A 6,118-nucleotide genomic window follows, 5' to 3' on the forward strand; every position below is an offset into this window, starting at 1 on the left:
TCCCCCACTCTCTCAGGCTGGTTGTTATGTCTATTTTGCTCGTCAGAGAGACAGAGAGAGAGCTACTGAGAGTGCTAACACGAAAGGTGCAACATAGATTTCTCATAATTTCAAGAAAATACACATTTTGGCGTTCCTTCGTTTTAACTCGACAAAACCATAACATGACTTCGGTTGTTTCCGTGTCAACTCGACAATTCCCTTCGGATATCTTCGTGACCTCCGTAACAGCGTGCGTGTTCTGTTTTTATGTATTTATATGTTGTGGAATATAGATATAACGAAATTATGCCAGCAAAAAGCCTTGCATATTTGTTCTTACTTGTAAAATCCGCAAATTTTAGGAGGTCACGAAGATATCTGAAGTGAATTGCCGAGTTGTCACGGAAACAACCGAGGTCTCATTATAGTTTTGTTGAGTCAAAACGAAGGAACGCCCACAATTTTTATATGTCAAACAGAGAAAGATTTTTGGGCTGTAGATTGCGAATGTGTCAGTAAAATTTAGAAAAATACCATTTATTGCAAATATAGAAATGTGAAATTTATATTTGGATCTTTTCACTTTGACCGGCAGATTTTTAAAATAATTTCTTTGTAACTAAACACTTTTAAACTTCGTATACTGGTAGAATGTGTTACATAAAACATCTTTCTCTCTTGGCTTTATTGAGAAAATTCTGTAGTTTGTAAGCTATTTATTGTTTGATTTCTTGCATTTCGGCAATTTCAACCAATCAATGACGTCTATTGAGGTGAATGCAATTTCTGCGGTGTCATATCAGTTTGCAAATTTGCTCATCCCAAGCCCCAGGCATGCTGCCCTCATCCTAATCACCCGAAGGCTAAGCAGAACAGATCACCACAAGACAAAAAGCGCAATAGCAAGACTCGAGATACAATACCACTGCCATGGAAGTATGTTGACGATAAGCGCAAAACTCCTAGAGGGAAACAGACAACTGATGCTGTGCAGTTGGCAGCTGCTCAACAGCGGGCTTTTTTGGAAGGTGCACAGAAAATTGTGGAACAACTGACCTAGCTTCGCCAGACACCTGACATGCAAGGTGCATATCAATACCCATGTCCACCTCAAACAATAAAAAGGAACCAGGGTGGCCACCCCTGACACCACCACACATGCCGGACTCATGGACACCACCGACGTCCTGCTACTCACACCAATACTCTCTCTGAACATCAGGGGCCTTATAACACTCCACCAACGTAAAACACAATACCTAAGAGACCTTGTGACATGTAATCAAGCAATATGCGTGTCACTAACAGAAACACACCTAAATGTAGATGTATCAGACGCCGAGGTACACATACCAGGGTATGTCATGCTACGAACCAACAGACGAGAAAGGTCTCATGGAGGAGTGGCAATGTACATCCGAGATGATGGCACTCTTGTCGCACTCCAACACTGTATGTGATACTCTGGTAGTACACATTAAACAGATGAGGTTGGTAATATGTACCACATATCGCCCACCAGATGTACCAGATCATGAGAATTCATTTGAAGAGGGCCTCCAAACAATGAGAGATGTTTTGATAAATCTCGACGATCTGCACATGCTTCTCCTAGAGGATTTCAATCTCCCCCATATAAAATGGCCAGAGGGTTGTCCCCTTTCAAGTATGTCACTTCAAAATTGGAAGCATGCAGAGTCTTTGCTTGACTTCACTGACACACTCTTTATGGAGCAGATGGTGCATCACCCTACAAGGGGAAAGAATATCCTGGACCTATGTTTCACAAACAGCTCGGCACTTACACATGACATGAAAGTGACACCAATGCTTTTTTCGGACCATAATTTAATAGAATTAGTTATGTATGGATCACAAATGACTATAGACATACGAAATACTAGAAATGCTCATCTCACCTCTAGCCTGAATTTCCACAAAGCTGACTGGAAAGGCATTGAGAAAGAGGTCCTGAAATGTAACTGGTCCACCATCCTCTCTGGGGAAAACATTGACATGAAACTACAGAACTTCATGGCAACTATTTATGATATCTGCAGTAAGTTTACTCCAAAGAGAACACCAAATCAACAGGCAAAGAAAAATATAATACCCAGAGATAGGAGGGTACTAATGAAATGAAGAGCAAAAATCTTAAACTGTCTGAAGGGACATCTAAAAGATTTCAAACGGCTCCACCTCGAATGCACCTTGCTTGAGATTGAAAACACAATCATACATTCCCATGAAAAAGGAAAGGGCAGAAAAGGAAGCCAGGACTATAGATATGCGAAAGAATCTGTTTCAGTGCATTACAAAATAGAACTGCTACTAGATGAAAATGGCTCACCAACTGCAGACCCCCAGAGGATCAGTGAATTACTGAATGCACAATACAAGAGTGCTTTCTGCATACCAATGGGAAAACTATGAGTGACTGTGCCAAATAGGTTCTTTGACCCCGAAGACACACACTGTGAAATGGCAACTGTTGACCAACATAAAGGAAACTGATGTGATATCAGCTATTGAAGAGCTGAGCTCGGCAACAGGCCCTGATGGATTCCCTGCAATCCTCCTAATAAATGTAAAAGAGTTCTAACTAGACTGCTTCAAATCCTTTTCCAGGAGTCCCTTAGGATGGGGAAACTCCCCAAAAAACTAAAAGAGGGAATAATATGCCCTATCCATAAGTGGGGATGCTGGGCAGAAGCTAGGAATTATAGACCTGTCTCCCTGACCTCCCATCTCAGTAAAGTCATGGACCACATAGTCAGGAAAAGACTGATTGAGTTCCTTGCTCTCTGACATCCAGCATGGCTTTCGCCTGGGAAGGAGCTGTCTTACACAGCTTCTGCAACAATATGACTGAGTACTGAAGCAATTAATGAACTGCTCAATGGTGGATGTGGTATACCTCGATTTTGCTGAAGGCATTTGATAAGGTTGACCATGGAATGATATACCACAAAATACGGGAATTTGGCATCACCGGTAAAGTTGGAGAGTGGCTGCATGATTTCCTAAAAGACAGGAGCCAAACTGTAGCAGACAACAGAGCTCTCTCCACAGAGACACCGACAGTGAATGGAGTCCCCCAGGGCACTGTGCTGGGGCCACTGCTTTTCATGGTAGCCCTATCGGATATGTCATCAGTGACAGAGGTAGCCAAGCTTACCAGCTATGCTGACAGCACAAAAGTCACACAGGCAGTCAAGGAAACCTCTGATGCTATGCTCTTGCAGAAAGATCTAGATGTTGTCTATACATGGGCTGTGGATAACAAAATGCAATTTAATGCAAGTAAATTCCAGGCCATCCGCTACCAGTTAAGCACTGCTCAGGAATCATGACATCAGTACGTTGGACCAAGTGGAGCAACGATCCCAGAATCAAATACAGTGTGTGATCTTGAAATAGAAATGAACAACAATGCCTCATTTCACGCACGTCAACAAAATGGTAGCAGCATGCAGAAGACTGGCCTGTTGGATTCTGAGAACCAACAAATTGTTGGATCAGGTAATGCATGTCACAGAGAGGGTCATAGCTCAACTAATTAGGGAGTGAGTCAGTTTAGTTGAGATGCAGTTTGGATTTGTGCCAAGAAAAAGCACCACTGATGCTATATTTCTGGTAAGATAGCTGCTGCAGAAATACCTAGCCAAAGATAAACCTCTGTACCTGGCTTTCATTGACATGGAGAAAGCCTTTGACAGGGTCCCCTGATCCCTTATCTGGTGGTCAATGAGAAAACTAGGGATAGATGAATGGTTAGTGAGAGCTGTGCAAGACATGTACAGGGACGCTGTCAGTAAGGTGAGAGTTGGCAACAAGTACAGTGAAGAATTCCGGGTAGAGGTAGGTATCCACCAAGGTTCAGTCCTCAGCTTCCTCCTATTTATCATAGTCCTCCAGACAACAACAGAGGAATTTAAGACATGATGCCCCTGGGAGCTCCTCTATGCTGACGACCTTGCTCTAATTGCTAAGTCACTATCAGAACTAGAGGAGAAGTTTCAAGTGTGGAAACAAGGATTAGAATTGAAGGGCCTTAGAGTCAACCTAGCTTAAACCAAAGTCCAAATAAGTAGGAAGGCAGGCAAACCACAAATCCCTTCAGGTAGATGGCCCTGCTCAATCTGTAGAAAAGGCGTAGGTAGAAACTCTATAAGATGTACCCAGTGTGAGCTATGGACACATAAGAGGTGCAGCAGTATCAAAGGAAGGCTAACTAGGAAGATAGTTTTTGTATGTGGCAGATGCTCAGGAGCAATAAATACTGAAAATGTGCAGAGAACAACTTCTGCCACATCACACAAAGAAAAACTAGAAGTAGCTTCTGTTACCTAGGTGACCAAGTCAGTAGTGGGGGAGGGTGCACTAAAAGTGTAGCTGCTAGAATAAGAATAGCCTGGGCAAAGTTCAGAGAGCTCTTACCTCTGCTGGTGACAAAGGGCCTCTCGCTCAGAGTAAAAGGTAGATTGTATGAACAGCCATGCTACATGGCAGTGAAACATGGGCCATGACAGCTGAGGATATGTGTAAGCTTGCAAGGAATGAAGCCAGTATGCTCCAATGGATGTGTAATGTCTGTGCATACTTAACAGAGTGTAAGTACCTTGAGAGGAAAGTTGGACCTAAGAAGCATCAGATGTGGTGTGCAAGAGAGACGACTGTGCTGGTATGGTCATGTGGTGAGAATGGATGAGGATAGCTGTGTGAAAAGTGCCACACCATAGTGGTTGAGGGAACCTGTGGAAGAGGTAGACCCAGGAAGACCTGGGATGAGGTGGTGAAGCATGACCTTTGAACATTGGGCCTCACTGAGGCAATGACTAGTGACTGGGACCTTTGGAAATATGCTGTGCTTGAGAAAACTCGGCAAGCTCAAGTGAGACCATAACCTTGTGGCCTATGCCAGGGGTGAACCAGCCCACTTATGAGTACCGTTCCTTCATTGGACACTAAACTCTGCTTGCAAAGACCTGTTGAGGCGAGTGAAATCGAAATCAAAATTCGATGACTGGCACCCGTGCTAGTGGAGCGCTAAGAGTACCGTCCGAGTGTGATTGTTGCCAGAAGAGCTAGCTGGCCTCCATGCCAGTGGCACATAAAAAACACCATTCGAGCGTGATCATTACCTGCATCGCCTTACTGGCACTTGTGCTGGTGGCACGTGAAAAAAACATTTGAGCGAGATTGTTGCCAGTGCCGCTGGACTGGCTCTTGTGCAGGTGGCACATAAAAAGCACCATTTGAGCATGGCCATTGCCAGTACCACTTGACTGGCCCTCGTGCCAGTGGCACGTAAAAGTACCCTCTACACTCTTGGAGTGGTTGGCATTAGGAAGGGCATCCAACTGTAGAAACTCTGGCAGATCAAGTTTGGAGCCTGGTGCAGCCATCTGGTTCGCCAGTCCTCAGTTAATTGCATGATAACAATTTTTATAATCTAAAGGCCAACTCCTTGAATAAATTAAAACATTCCAGGCTGAATCTGGAACTGCAATCCTGAAAGTTTGGATTCTTATGTTTTCATTACTGAAATTGTTTTCTGCGATTTTTTTTTACATGATTTTTTGCAGCAAATATGATCATCATTGGGATATGGATCTGGAGGAAGTAATTGCAACAAATTCTCCAACACTAGATCTGTTTGCAGATCTTCCCATTTGGGGTAAGTTGCTTAAAAGCTATATACTAGCTTAAAAGTTGCCTGCTAGGGCAGCTTGTAAGCTAGTATATATATATATCTAGCAAAAACTGTTCGATGAACGGCAACGGGAAACTCAGAGTAACAGGTTTTGTTAAATTTTCTGCTGCTTTAAATAAAGTATATATATATATATATATATATATCATCATCATCATCATCATCATCATCATCGTTTAACGTCCGTTTTCCGCGCTAGCACGGGTTGGACGGTTCGACCGGGGTCTGGGAAACCAGGGGCTGCTCCAGGCTCCAGTCTGATCTAAATAATGTTAGCCAAACATACGTAAAATTAGTTTGCTTCAAACCACATCCATAGACAGACCTTGAATGAAATTGCATAAAGTACGGGTTGAAAATAAGTGGATGTAAATGCACTTGCGAGTTTTCTTGGTTTTTGGTTCAAAATATAAAACAGTC

Source organism: Octopus sinensis, linkage group LG20 (genome assembly GCF_006345805.1).
Source record: "Octopus sinensis linkage group LG20, ASM634580v1, whole genome shotgun sequence".
Taxonomy (NCBI): Eukaryota; Metazoa; Mollusca; class Cephalopoda; order Octopoda; family Octopodidae; genus Octopus; species Octopus sinensis.